Below are 16,318 nucleotides of genomic sequence, written 5' to 3' on the forward strand. Positions count from 1 at the left end.
TCAATAGATTAGAATTCTAGAACCATATGCAAGACGTCACATACGAACCAATGCTATTCTATTGATTCTATTAGAATCAAACAGAAAGTTTGATTCTAGATTCAGATAGATTTGAATCTATTTATTGAATAGTGAAAAAGTCTTTTCTAAAATGACGTCTTGCATATGACTCATAGAAATAGTAGATAGACTAGCTAGAATCAATAGATTAGAATTCTAGAACCATATGCAAGACGTCACATACGAACTAGTGCTATTCTATTGATTCTATTAGAATCAAACAGAAAGTTTGATTCTAGATTCAAATAGATTTGAATCTATTTATTGAATAGTGAAAAAGTCTTTTCTAAAATGACGTCTTGCATATGACTCATAGAAATAGTAGATAGACTAGCTAGAATCAAACTTTCACTGTTCTATCTACTATTGATTCTAGCTGGTCTAGAATCAATAGATTAGAATTCTAGAACCATATGCAAGACGTCACATACGAACTAGTGCTATTCTATTGATTCTATTAGAATCAAACAGAAAGTTTGATTCTAGATTCAAATAGATTTGAATCTATTTATTGAATAGTGAAAAAGTCTTTTCTAAAATGACGTCTTGCATATGACTCATAGAAATAGTAGATAGACTAGCTAGAATCAATAGATTAGAATTCTAGAACCATATGCAAGACGTCACATACGAACTAGTGCTATTCTATTGATTCTATTAGAATCAAACAGAAAGTTTGATTCTAGATTCAAATAGATTTGAATCTATTTATTGAATAGTGAAAAAGTCTTTTCTAAAATGACGTCTTGCATATGACTCATAGAAATAGTAGATAGACTAGCTAGAATCAAACTTTCACTGTTCTATCTACTATTGATTCTAGCTGGTCTAGAATCAATAGATTAGAATTCTAGAACCATATGCAAGACGTCACATACGAACTAGTGCTATTCTATTGATTCTATTAGAATCAAACAGAAAGTTTGATTCTAGATTCAAATAGATTTGAATCTATTTATTGAATAGTGAAAAAGTCTTTTCTAAAATGACGTCTTGCATATGACTCATAGAAATAGTAGATAGACTAGCTAGAATCAATAGATTAGAATTCTAGAACCATATGCAAGACGTCACATACGAACTAGTGCTATTCTATTGATTCTATTAGAATCAAACAGAAAGTTTGATTCTAGATTCAAATAGATTTGAATCTATTTATTGAATAGTGAAAAAGTCTTTTCTAAAATGACGTCTTGCATATGACTCATAGAAATAGTAGATAGACTAGCTAGAATCAAACTTTCACTGTTCTATCTACTATTGATTCTAGCTGGTCTAGAATCAATAGATTAGAATTCTAGAACCATATGCAAGACGTCACATACGAACTAGTGCTATTCTATTGATTCTATTAGAATCAAACAGAAAGTTTGATTCTAGATTCAAATAGATTTGAATCTATTTATTGAATAGTGAAAAAGTCTTTTCTAAAATGACGTCTTGCATATGACTCATAGAAATAGTAGATAGACTAGCTAGAATCAATAGATTAGAATTCTAGAACCATATGCAAGACGTCACATACGAACTAGTGCTATTCTATTGATTCTATTAGAATCAAACAGAAAGTTTGATTCTAGATTCAAATAGATTTGAATCTATTTATTGAATAGTGAAAAAGTCTTTTCTAAAATGACGTCTTGCATATGACTCATAGAAATAGTAGATAGACTAGCTAGAATCAATAGATTAGAAGCTTCTAGAACCTAGAACCATATGCAAGACGTCACATACGAACTAGTGCTATTCTATTGATTCTATTAGAATCAAACAGAAAGTTTGATTCTAGATTCAAATAGATTTGAATCTATTTATTGAATAGTGAAAAAGTCTTTTCTAAAATGACGTCTTGCATATGACTCATAGAAATAGTAGATAGACTAGCTAGAATCAATAGATTAGAATTCTAGAACCATATGCAAGACGTCACATACGAACTAGTGCTATTCTATTGATTCTATTAGAATCAAACAGAAAGTTTGATTCTAGATTCAAATAGATTTGAATCTATTTATTGAATAGTGAAAAAGTCTTTTCTAAAATGACGTCTTGCATATGACTCATAGAAATAGTAGATAGACTAGCTAGAATCAAACTTTCACTGTTCTATCTACTATTGATTCTAGCTGGTCTAGAATCAATAGATTAGAATTCTAGAACCATATGCAAGACGTCACATACGAACTAGTGCTATTCTATTGATTCTATTAGAATCAAACAGAAAGTTTGATTCTAGATTCAAATAGATTTGAATCTATTTATTGAATAGTGAAAAAGTCTTTTCTAAAATGACGTCTTGCATATGACTCATAGAAATAGTAGATAGACTAGCTAGAATCAAACTTTCAGATTAGAATTCTAGAACCATATGCAAGACGTCACATACGAACTAGTGCTATTCTATTGATTCTATTAGAATCAAACAGAAAGTTTGATTCTAGATTCAAATAGATTTGAATCTATTTATTGAATAGTGAAAAAGTCTTTTCTAAAATGACGTCTTGCATATGACTCAGAGAAATAGAAATAGTAGATAAACTTTCACTGTTCTATCTACTATTGATTCTAGCTGGTCTAGAATCAATAGATTAGAATTCTAGAACCATATGCAAGACGTCACATACGAACTAGTGCTATTCTATTGATTCTATTAGAATCAAACAGAAAGTTTGATTCTAGATTCAAATAGATTTGAATCTATTTATTGAATAGTGAAAAAGTCTTTTCTAAAATGACGTCTTGCATATGACTCATAGAAATAGTAGATAGACTAGCTAGAATCAATAGATTAGAATTCTAGAACCATATGCAAGACGTCACATACGAACTAGTGCTATTCTATTGATTCTATTAGAATCAAACAGAAAGTTTGATTCTAGATTCAAATAGATTTGAATCTATTTATTGAATAGTGAAAAAGTCTTTTCTAAAATGACGTCTTGCATATGACTCATAGAAATAGTAGATAGACTAGCTAGAATCAAACTTTCACTGTTCTATCTACTATTGATTCTAGCTGGTCTAGAATCAATAGATTAGAATTCTAGAACCATATGCAAGACGTCACATACGAACTAGTGCTATTCTATTGATTCTATTAGAATCAAACAGAAAGTTTGATTCTAGATTCAAATAGATTTGAATCTATTTATTGAATAGTGAAAAAGTCTTTTCTAAAATGACGTCTTGCATATGACTCATAGAAATAGTAGATAGACTAGCTAGAATCAAACTTTCAGATTAGAATTCTAGAACCATATGCAAGACGTCACATACGAACTAGTGCTATTCTATTGATTCTATTAGAATCAAACAGAAAGTTTGATTCTAGATTCAAATAGATTTGAATCTATTTATTGAATAGTGAAAAAGTCTTTTCTAAAATGACGTCTTGCATATGACTCATAGAAATAGTAGATAGACTAGCTAGAATCAAACTTTCACTGATCTACTATTGATTCTAGCTGGTCTAGAATCAATAGATTAGAATTCTAGAACCATATGCAAGACGTCACATACGAACTAGTGCTATTCTATTGATTCTATTAGAATCAAACAGAAAGTTTGATTCTAGATTCAAATAGATTTGAATCTATTTATTGAATAGTGAAAAAGTCTTTTCTAAAATGACGTCTTGCATATGACTCATAGAAATAGTAGATAGACTAGCTAGAATCAATAGATTAGAATTCTAGAACCATATGCAAGACGTCACATACGAACTAGTGCTATTCTATTGATTCTATTAGAATCAAACAGAAAGTTTGATTCTAGATTCAAATAGATTTGAATCTATTTATTGAATAGTGAAAAAGTCTTTTCTAAAATGACGTCTTGCATATGACTCATAGAAATAGTAGATAGACTAGCTAGAATCAAACTTTCACTGATCTACTATTGATTCTAGCTGGTCTAGAATCAATAGATTAGAATTCTAGAACCATATGCAAGACGTCACATACGAACTAGTGCTATTCTATTGATTCTATTAGAATCAAACAGAAAGTTTGATTCTAGATTCAAATAGATTTGAATCTATTTATTGAATAGTGAAAAAGTCTTTTCTAAAATGACGTCTTGCATATGACTCATAGAAATAGTAGATAGACTAGCTAGAATCAAACTTTCACTGATCTAGAATTCTAGAACCATATGCAAGACGTCACATACGAACTAGTGCTATTCTATTGATTCTATTAGAATCAAACAGAAAGTTTGATTCTAGATTCAAATAGATTTGAATCTATTTATTGAATAGTGAAAAAGTCTTTTCTAAAATGACGTCTTGCATATGACTCATAGAAATAGTAGATAGACTAGCTAGAATCAATAGATCTAGATTCTAGCTTCTAGAATCAATAGATTAGAATTCTAGAACCATATGCAAGACGTCACATACGAACTAGTGCTATTCTATTGATTCTATTAGAATCAAACAGAAAGTTTGATTCTAGATTCAAATAGATTTGAATCTATTTATTGAATAGTGAAAAAGTCTTTTCTAAAATGACGTCTTGCATATGACTCATAGAAATAGTAGATAGACTAGCTAGAATCAAACTAGATTAGAATTCTAGAACCATATGCAAGACGTCACATACGAACTAGTGCTATTCTATTGATTCTATTAGAATCAAACAGAAAGTTTGATTCTAGATTCAAATAGATTTGAATCTATTTATTGAATAGTGAAAAAGTCTTTTCTAAAATGACGTCTTGCATATGACTCATAGAAATAGTAGATAGACTAGCTAGAATCAATAGATTAGAATTCTAGAACCATATGCAAGACGTCACATACGAACTAGTGCTATTCTATTGATTCTATTAGAATCAAACAGAAAGTTTGATTCTAGATTCAAATAGATTTGAATCTATTTATTGAATAGTGAAAAAGTCTTTTCTAAAATGACGTCTTGCATATGACTCATAGAAATAGTAGATAGACTAGCTAGAATCAATAGATTAGAATTCTAGAACCATATGCAAGACGTCACATACGAACTAGTGCTATTCTATTGATTCTATTAGAATCAAACAGAAAGTTTGATTCTAGATTCAAATAGATTTGAATCTATTTATTGAATAGTGAAAAAGTCTTTTCTAAAATGACGTCTTGCATATGACTCATAGAAATAGTAGATAGACTAGCTAGAATCAAACTTTCACTGTTCTATCTACTATTGATTCTAGCTGGTCTAGAATCAATAGATTAGAATTCTAGAACCATATGCAAGACGTCACATACGAACTAGTGCTATTCTATTGATTCTATTAGAATCAAACAGAAAGTTTGATTCTAGATTCAAATAGATTTGAATCTATTTATTGAATAGTGAAAAAGTCTTTTCTAAAATGACGTCTTGCATATGACTCATAGAAATAGTAGATAGACTAGCTAGAATCAATAGATTAGAATTCTAGAACCATATGCAAGACGTCACATACGAACTAGTGCTATTCTATTGATTCTATTAGAATCAAACAGAAAGTTTGATTCTAGATTCAAATAGATTTGAATCTATTTATTGAATAGTGAAAAAGTCTTTTCTAAAATGACGTCTTGCATATGACTCATAGAAATAGTAGATAGACTAGCTAGAATCAAACTTTCACTGTTCTATCTACTATTGATTCTAGCTGGTCTAGAATCAATAGATTAGAATTCTAGAACCATATGCAAGACGTCACATACGAACTAGTGCTATTCTATTGATTCTATTAGAATCAAACAGAAAGTTTGATTCTAGATTCAAATAGATTTGAATCTATTTATTGAATAGTGAAAAAGTCTTTTCTAAAATGACGTCTTGCATATGACTCATAGAAATAGTAGATAGACTAGCTAGAATCAATAGATTAGAATTCTAGAACCATATGCAAGACGTCACATACGAACTAGTGCTATTCTATTGATTCTATTAGAATCAAACAGAAAGTTTGATTCTAGATTCAAATAGATTTGAATCTATTTATTGAATAGTGAAAAAGTCTTTTCTAAAATGACGTCTTGCATATGACTCATAGAAATAGTAGATAGACTAGCTAGAATCAAACTTTCACTGTTCTATCTACTATTGATTCTAGCTGGTCTAGAATCAATAGATTAGAATTCTAGAACCATATGCAAGACGTCACATACGAACTAGTGCTATTCTATTGATTCTATTAGAATCAAACAGAAAGTTTGATTCTAGATTCAAATAGATTTGAATCTATTTATTGAATAGTGAAAAAGTCTTTTCTAAAATGACGTCTTGCATATGACTCATAGAAATAGTAGATAGACTAGCTAGAATCAATAGATTAGAATTCTAGAACCATATGCAAGACGTCACATACGAACTAGTGCTATTCTATTGATTCTATTAGAATCAAACAGAAAGTTTGATTCTAGATTCAAATAGATTTGAATCTATTTATTGAATAGTGAAAAAGTCTTTTCTAAAATGACGTCTTGCATATGACTCATAGAAATAGTAGATAGACTAGCTAGAATCAAACTTTCACTGTTCTATCTACTATTGATTCTAGCTGGTCTAGAATCAATAGATTAGAATTCTAGAACCATATGCAAGACGTCACATACGAACTAGTGCTATTCTATTGATTCTATTAGAATCAAACAGAAAGTTTGATTCTAGATTCAAATAGATTTGAATCTATTTATTGAATAGTGAAAAAGTCTTTTCTAAATGACTCTTCACTGTTCTATCTACTATTGATTCTAGCTGGTCTAGAATCAATAGATTAGAATTCTAGAACCATATGCAAGACGTCACATACGAACTAGTGCTATTCTATTGATTCTATTAGAATCAAACAGAAAGTTTGATTCTAGATTCAAATAGATTTGAATCTATTTATTGAATAGTGAAAAAGTCTTTTCTAAAATGACGTCTTGCATATGACTCATAGAAATAGTAGATAGACTAGCTAGAATCAATAGATTAGAATTCTAGAACCATATGCAAGACGTCACATACGAACTAGTGCTATTCTATTGATTCTATTAGAATCAAACAGAAAGTTTGATTCTAGATTCAAATAGATTTGAATCTATTTATTGAATAGTGAAAAAGTCTTTTCTAAAATGACGTCTTGCATATGACTCATAGAAATAGTAGATAGACTAGCTAGAATCAAACTTTCACTGTTCTATCTACTATTGATTCTAGCTGGTCTAGAATCAATAGATTAGAATTCTAGAACCATATGCAAGACGTCACATACGAACTAGTGCTATTCTATTGATTCTATTAGAATCAAACAGAAAGTTTGATTCTAGATTCAAATAGATTTGAATCTATTTATTGAATAGTGAAAAAGTCTTTTCTAAAATGACGTCTTGCATATGACTCATAGAAATAGTAGATAGACTAGCTAGAATCAATAGATTAGAATTCTAGAACCATATGCAAGACGTCACATACGAACTAGTGCTATTCTATTGATTCTATTAGAATCAAACAGAAAGTTTGATTCTAGATTCAAATAGATTTGAATCTATTTATTGAATAGTGAAAAAGTCTTTTCTAAAATGACGTCTTGCATATGACTCATAGAAATAGTAGATAGACTAGCTAGAATCAAACTTTCACTGTTCTATCTACTATTGATTCTAGCTGGTCTAGAATCAATAGATTAGAATTCTAGAACCATATGCAAGACGTCACATACGAACTAGTGCTATTCTATTGATTCTATTAGAATCAAACAGAAAGTTTGATTCTAGATTCAAATAGATTTGAATCTATTTATTGAATAGTGAAAAAGTCTTTTCTAAAATGACGTCTTGCATATGACTCATAGAAATAGTAGATAGACTAGCTAGAATCAATAGATTAGAATTCTAGAACCATATGCAAGACGTCACATACGAACTAGTGCTATTCTATTGATTCTATTAGAATCAAACAGAAAGTTTGATTCTAGATTCAAATAGATTTGAATCTATTTATTGAATAGTGAAAAAGTCTTTTCTAAAATGACGTCTTGCATATGACTCATAGAAATAGTAGATAGACTAGCTAGAATCAAACTTTCACTGTTCTATCTACTATTGATTCTAGCTGGTCTAGAATCAATAGATTAGAATTCTAGAACCATATGCAAGACGTCACATACGAACTAGTGCTATTCTATTGATTCTATTAGAATCAAACAGAAAGTTTGATTCTAGATTCAAATAGATTTGAATCTATTTATTGAATAGTGAAAAAGTCTTTTCTAAAATGACGTCTTGCATATGACTCATAGAAATAGTAGATAGACTAGCTAGAATCAATAGATTAGAATTCTAGAACCATATGCAAGACGTCACATACGAACTAGTGCTATTCTATTGATTCTATTAGAATCAAACAGAAAGTTTGATTCTAGATTCAAATAGATTTGAATCTATTTATTGAATAGTGAAAAAGTCTTTTCTAAAATGACGTCTTGCATATGACTCATAGAAATAGTAGATAGACTAGCTGGTCTAGAATCAATAGATTAGAATTCTAGAACCATATGCAAGACGTCACATACGAACTAGTGCTATTCTATTGATTCTATTAGAATCAAACAGAAAGTTTGATTCTAGATTCAAATAGATTTGAATCTATTTATTGAATAGTGAAAAAGTCTTTTCTAAAATGACGTCTTGCATATGACTCATAGAAATAGTAGATAGACTAGCTAGAATCAATAGATCTAGAATTCTAGAACCATATGCAAGACGTCACATACGAACTAGTGCTATTCTATTGATTCTATTAGAATCAAACAGAAAGTTTGATTCTAGATTCAAATAGATTTGAATCTATTTATTGAATAGTGAAAAAGTCTTTTCTAAAATGACGTCTTGCATATGACTCATAGAAATAGTAGATAGACTAGCTAGAATCAATAGATTAGAATTCTAGAACCATATGCAAGACGTCACATACGAACTAGTGCTATTCTATTGATTCTATTAGAATCAAACAGAAAGTTTGATTCTAGATTCAAATAGATTTGAATCTATTTATTGAATAGTGAAAAAGTCTTTTCTAAAATGACGTCTTGCATATGACTCATAGAAATAGTAGATAGACTAGCTAGAATCAAACTTTCACTGTTCTATCTACTATTGATTCTAGCTGGTCTAGAATCAATAGATTAGAATTCTAGAACCATATGCAAGACGTCACATACGAACTAGTGCTATTCTATTGATTCTATTAGAATCAAACAGAAAGTTTGATTCTAGATTCAAATAGATTTGAATCTATTTATTGAATAGTGAAAAAGTCTTTTCTAAAATGACGTCTTGCATATGACTCATAGAAATAGTAGATAGACTAGCTAGAATCAAACTTTCACTGTTCTATCTACTATTGATTCTAGCTGGTCTAGAATCAATAGATTAGAATTCTAGAACCATATGCAAGACGTCACATACGAACTAGTGCTATTCTATTGATTCTATTAGAATCAAACAGAAAGTTTGATTCTAGATTCAAATAGATTTGAATCTATTTATTGAATAGTGAAAAAGTCTTTTCTAAAATGACGTCTTGCATATGACTCATAGAAATAGTAGATAGACTAGCTAGAATCAATAGATTAGAATTCTAGAACCATATGCAAGACGTCACATACGAACTAGTGCTATTCTATTGATTCTATTAGAATCAAACAGAAAGTTTGATTCTAGATTCAAATAGATTTGAATCTATTTATTGAATAGTGAAAAAGTCTTTTCTAAAATGACGTCTTGCATATGACTCATAGAAATAGTAGATAGACTAGCTAGAATCAAACTTTCACTGTTCTATCTACTATTGATTCTAGCTGGTCTAGAATCAATAGACTAGAATTCTAGAACCATATGCAAGACGTCACATACGAACTAGTGCTATTCTATTGATTCTATTAGAATCAAACAGAAAGTTTGATTCTAGATTCAAATAGATTTGAATCTATTTATTGAATAGTGAAAAAGTCTTTTCTAAAATGACGTCTTGCATATGACTCATAGAAATAGTAGATAGACTAGCTAGAATCAATAGATTAGAATTCTAGAACCATATGCAAGACGTCACATACGAACTAGTGCTATTCTATTGATTCTATTAGAATCAAACAGAAAGTTTGATTCTAGATTCAAATACATTTGAATCTATTTATTGAATAGTGAAAAAGTCTTTTCTAAAATGACGTCTTGCATATGACTCATAGAAATAGTAGATAGACTAGCTAGAATCAAACTTTCACTGTTCTATCTACTATTGATTCTAGCTGGTCTAGAATCAATAGATTAGAATTCTAGAACCATATGCAAGACGTCACATACGAACTAGTGCTATTCTATTGATTCTATTAGAATCAAACAGAAAGTTTGATTCTAGATTCAAATAGATTTGAATCTATTTATTGAATAGTGAAAAAGTCTTTTCTAAAATGACGTCTTGCATATGACTCATAGAAAATAGTAGATAGACTAGCTAGAATCAATAGATTAGAATTCTAGAACCATATGCAAGACGTCACATACGAACTAGTGCTATTCCATTGATTCTATTAGAATCAAACAGAAAGTTTGATTCTAGATTCAAATAGATTTGAATCTATTTATTGAATAGTGAAAAAGTCTTTTCTAAAATGACGTCTTGCATATGACTCATAGAAATAGTAGATAGACTAGCTAGAATCAAACTTTCACTGTTCTATCTACTATTGATTCTAGCTGGTCTAGAATCAATAGATTAGAATTCTAGAACCATATGCAAGACGTCACATACGAACTAGTGCTATTCTATTGATTCTATTAGAATCAAACAGAAAGTTTGATTCTAGATTCAAATAGATTTGAATCTATTTATTGAATAGTGAAAAAGTCTTTTCTAAAATGACGTCTTGCATATGACTCATAGAAATAGTAGATAGACTAGCTAGAATCAATAGATTAGAATTCTAGAACCATATGCAAGACGTCACATACGAACTAGTGCTATTCTATTGATTCTATTAGAATCAAACAGAAAGTTTGATTCTAGATTCAAATAGATTTGAATCTATTTATTGAATAGTGAAAAAGTCTTTTCTAAAATGACGTCTTGCATATGACTCATAGAAATAGTAGATAGACTAGCTAGAATCAATAGATTAGAATTCTAGAAACATATGCAAGACGTCACATACGAACTAGTGCTATTCTATTGATTCTATTAGAATCAAACAGAAAGTTTGATTCTAGATTCAAATAGATTTGAATCTATTTATTGAATAGTGAAAAAGTCTTTTCTAAAATGACGTCTTGCATATGACTCATAGAAATAGTAGATAGACTAGCTAGAATCAAACTTTCACTGTTCTATCTACTATTGATTCTAGCTGGTCTAGAATCAATAGATTAGAATTCTAGAACCATATGCAAGACGTCACATACGAACTAGTGCTATTCTATTGATTCTATTAGAATCAAACAGAAAGTTTGATTCTAGATTCAAATAGATTTGAATCTATTTATTGAATAGTGAAAAAGTCTTTTCTAAAATGACGTCTTGCATATGACTCATAGAAATAGTAGATAGACTAGCTAGAATCAATAGATTAGAATTCTAGAACCATATGCAAGACGTCACATACGAACTAGTGCTATTCTATTGATTCTATTAGAATCAAACAGAAAGTTTGATTCTAGATTCAAATAGATTTGAATCTATTTATTGAATAGTGAAAAAGTCTTTTCTAGAATCAAACTTTCACTTTTCTATCTACTATTGATTCTAGCTGGTCTAGAATCAATAGATTAGAATTCTAGAACCATATGCAAGACGTCACATACGAACTAGTGCTATTCTATTGATTCTATTAGAATAAACAGAAAGTTTGATTCTAGATTCAAATAGATTTGAATCTATTTATTGAATAGTGAAAAAGTCTTTTCTAAAATGACGTCTTGCATATGACTCATAGAAATAGTAGATAGACTAGCTAGAATCAATAGATTAGAATTCTAGAACCATATGCAAGACGTCACATACGAACTAGTGCTATTCTATTGATTCTATTAGAATCAAACAGAAAGTTTGATTCTAGATTCAAATAGATTTGAATCTATTTATTGAATAGTGAAAAAGTCTTTTCTAAAATGACGTCTTGCATATGACTCATAGAAATAGTAGATAGACTAGCTAGAATCAAACTTTCACTGTTCTATCTACTATTGATTCTAGCTGGTCTAGAATCAATAGATTAGAATTCTAGAACCATATGCAAGACGTCACATACGAACTAGTGCTATTCTATTGATTCTATTAGAATCAAACAGAAAGTTTGATTCTAGATTCAAATAGATTTGAATCTATTTATTGAATAGTGAAAAAGTCTTTTCTAAAATGACGTCTTGCATATGACTCATAGAAATAGTAGATAGACTAGCTAGAATCAATAGATTAGAATTCTAGAACCATATGCAAGACGTCACATACGAACTAGTGCTATTCTATTGATTCTATTAGAATCAAACAGAAAGTTTGATTCTAGATTCAAATAGATTTGAATCTATTTATTGAATAGTGAAAAAGTCTTTTCTAAAATGACGTCTTGCATATGACTCATAGAAATAGTAGATAGACTAGCTAGAATCAATAGATTAGAATTCTAGAACCATATGCAAGACGTCACATACGAACTAGTGCTATTCTATTGATTCTATTAGAATCAAACAGAAAGTTTGATTCTAGATTCAAATAGATTTGAATCTATTTATTGAATAGTGAAAAAGTCTTTTCTAAAATGACGTCTTGCATATGACTCATAGAAATAGTAGATTGACTAGCTAGAATCAAACTTTCACTGTTCTATCTACTATTGATTCTAGCTGGTCTAGAATCAATAGATTAGAATTCTAGAACCATATGCAAGACGTCACATACGAACTAGTGCTATTCTATTGATTCTATTAGAATCAAACAGAAAGTTTGATTCTAGATTCAAATAGATTTGAATCTATTTATTGAATAGTGAAAAAGTCTTTTCTAAAATGACGTCTTGCATATGACTCATAGAAATAGTAGATAGACTAGCTAGAATCAATAGATTAGAATTCTAGAACCATATGCAAGACGTCACATACAAACTAGTGCTATTCCATTGATTCTATTAGAATCAAACAGAAAGTTTGATTCTAGATTCAAATAGATTTGAATCTATTTATTGAATAGTGAAAAAGTCTTTTCTAAAATGACGTCTTGCATATGACTCATAGAAATAGTAGATAGACTAGCTAGAATCAAACTTTCACTGTTCTATCTACTATTGATTCTAGCTGGTCTAGAATCAATAGATTAGAATTCTAGAACCATATGCAAGACGTCACATACGAACTAGTGCTATTCTATTGATTCTATTAGAATCAAACAGAAAGTTTGATCAAACAGAATAGTGAAACTAAAATGACGTCTTGCATATGACTCATAGAAATAGTAGATAGACTAGCTAGAATCAATAGATTAGAATTCTAGAACCATATGCAAGACGTCACATACGAACTAGTGCTATTCCATTGATTCTATTAGAATCAAACAGAAAGTTTGATTCTAGATTCAAATAGATTTGAATCTATTTATTGAATAGTGAAAAAGTCTTTTCTAAAATGACGTCTTGCATATGACTCATAGAAATAGTAGATAGACTAGCTAGAATCAAACTTTCACTGTTCTATCTACTATTGATTCTAGCTGGTCTAGAATCAATAGATTAGAATTCTAGAACCATATGCAAGACGTCACATACGAACTAGTGCTATTCCATTGATTCTATTAGAATCAAACAGAAAGTTTGATTCTAGATTCAAATAGATTTGAATCTATTTATTGAATAGTGAAAAAGTCTTTTCTAAAATGACGTCTTGCATATGACTCATAGAAATAGTAGATAGACTAGCTAGAATCAATAGATTAGAATTCTAGAACCATATGCAAGACGTCACATACGAACTAGTGCTATTCTATTGATTCTATTAGAATCAAACAGAAAGTTTGATTCTAGATTCAAATAGATTTGAATCTATTTATTGAATAGTGAAAAAGTCTTTTCTAAAATGACGTCTTGCATATGACTCATAGAAATAGTAGATAGACTAGCTAGAATCAAACTTTCACTGTTCTATCTACTATTGAATCTAGCTGGTCTAGAATCAATAGAATAGAATTCTAGAACCATATGCAAGACGTCACTTTTTTCGAATTAACCGTCCAATGACCCAAATTCATTGAACAAAGAAGATACTGAACTGATAATCAGCCAGGTTTATGATTCAATCACACTCGAGTTTAATCCAAAGTTTGCAAAATTGAGCAGGCTCTTGTTAGTCTGAGATTTCAAATTGAAAATTTGGAGGAGAGAATCGGTCGAATAGAAAAAAAGCTTGATAATTATGATCAGGAGTCCATGCTTGATAGCCTTGTATTTCATGGGGTAAAGTAGTTACCTGGTGTAGACACTCATACGACAATATCTAACATTATAAATAGCAAAATGTCTGTGCTGGGCCCTTTACTTTATTCAGTTTATGTGAACAAGATGCGCGTTTATCTAAAGGATACATATATTGCTAACAGTATTTGCAAAATCCGCAGATGATTTAATAGTAAAAGCTCATATTACTCTCAAAAGATTAGAGATGTTTACAAGTTTAAGTTTGCTGTGTGTGAATGTAAAGAAAAATTCTGACTGACATTCTGTAGAGTGGGTGATTCTTTTGATGTAAGTAGTAAAGTTCTATTAGGTGAAAAGCCTATTTTACAAGTTAAATCACTGCGCTACCTCGGCTTCCATATTGATTCAAATCTATCGTGGAAGCATCATAGCGACATTATCTCCACCAAAGTTGCACGTGGAGTTGGCATCCTCAAAAGATTGAAGCATATTCTGCCGGAATGTACTCTGCACGATATATTTTGCTATAATCTACCCATATATCATACGAATGTTTAGTTTGGAGCAGCAGTTTTATATTAATTACAAGCTAAATGGCTTTCTCATAGTTTTGATCGGACGATTTCGCTAAAAAAAAAGGGGGTGGGAAAGGAGGCCTAGTTACCTACAAATGTTTGGTTGCTTAAAAATACAACTAGATTTGTTTTGTTTTGTTTTTACAAACGTTTTTCTTAGTAATAAACATACGTACCTTACGAATTAGCTTATGTAACGATCTTATATATGTGTGTATTTTTATTACGTATATGAGGGAGTTTGCCCCCTCGTCAATACCTCGTTCTTTACACTAAAGCTTGAATTTTGTCCCAAATCTTTCAGAATGACCCTTGAATCACAAAGGCCGTAGAATAACTAATCGAAGTTACTAAAAATACTTTAGCGTAAAGAGCAAGGTATTGTGGAAGAGACAAACCCCCTTATTTAAGTAATATTTTATGCTCGTTTTAAGTTTTAATGTTGATCATTACTTCCAGTTGAAAAAAAATATTTTCTCATTGTCTTTTTATAAATGATGCTAGAAAATCCTAGGACCCCTTCATGGAAATTATCTTCCCCCATGAAAAATTCCTCCATGGAAAGATCCTCCCACGTAACCTGCCCCCCCCCCCCCCGACCCACCCTAACCCCAACACAAAAAGTCCCCCTGAAAACGTCTGTACACTTCATAATTAACAACTACTATGTGTAAACAATGGTCTAAGTTTATAAGTTGCCGCCCCTCCCCCGGGAACTGAGGTGGATTTAGTCATCCCCAAAGACATATTTATTAGGTTTTTGACTGAGTTAAACAGAATGGTTATCTCAAAATTTTGATCCGGTGACCTTGGAGAAAAATGAGCGGTGGGGGGGGGGGGGGGGTTCTCGGTGCCCTCCAGTTTTTCGGTCACTTAAAAAGGACACTAGAACTTTTAATTTACGTTAGAATGAACCCTCTTGCGACATTCTAGGACAACTAGGTCGATACAATCACCCCTGAGGAAAAAAACAACAAAGAAAAAACAAAAATACGCACCCGTTATCTGTCTTCTGGCAAAAATACTAAATTCCACCTTTTTTATGATAGGGGCTTGAAACTTCTACAGTAGGGTTCTCGGATACGCTGACTCTGATGGTATGATTTTGTTAAGATTATGTGACTTTTAGAGGGTATTTCCACCTATTTTCTAAAATAAGGCACATTTTCTCAGGATCGTAACTTTTGACCGGTAAAACTAAACTTGATGAAACTTATATATTTAAAATCAGCATTAAAATGCAATTCTTTTGATGTAACTGTTTGTATCAA

This window comes from Artemia franciscana, chromosome 21 (assembly GCF_032884065.1).
Source record: "Artemia franciscana chromosome 21, ASM3288406v1, whole genome shotgun sequence".
Lineage (NCBI taxonomy): Eukaryota > Metazoa > Arthropoda > Branchiopoda > Anostraca > Artemiidae > Artemia > Artemia franciscana.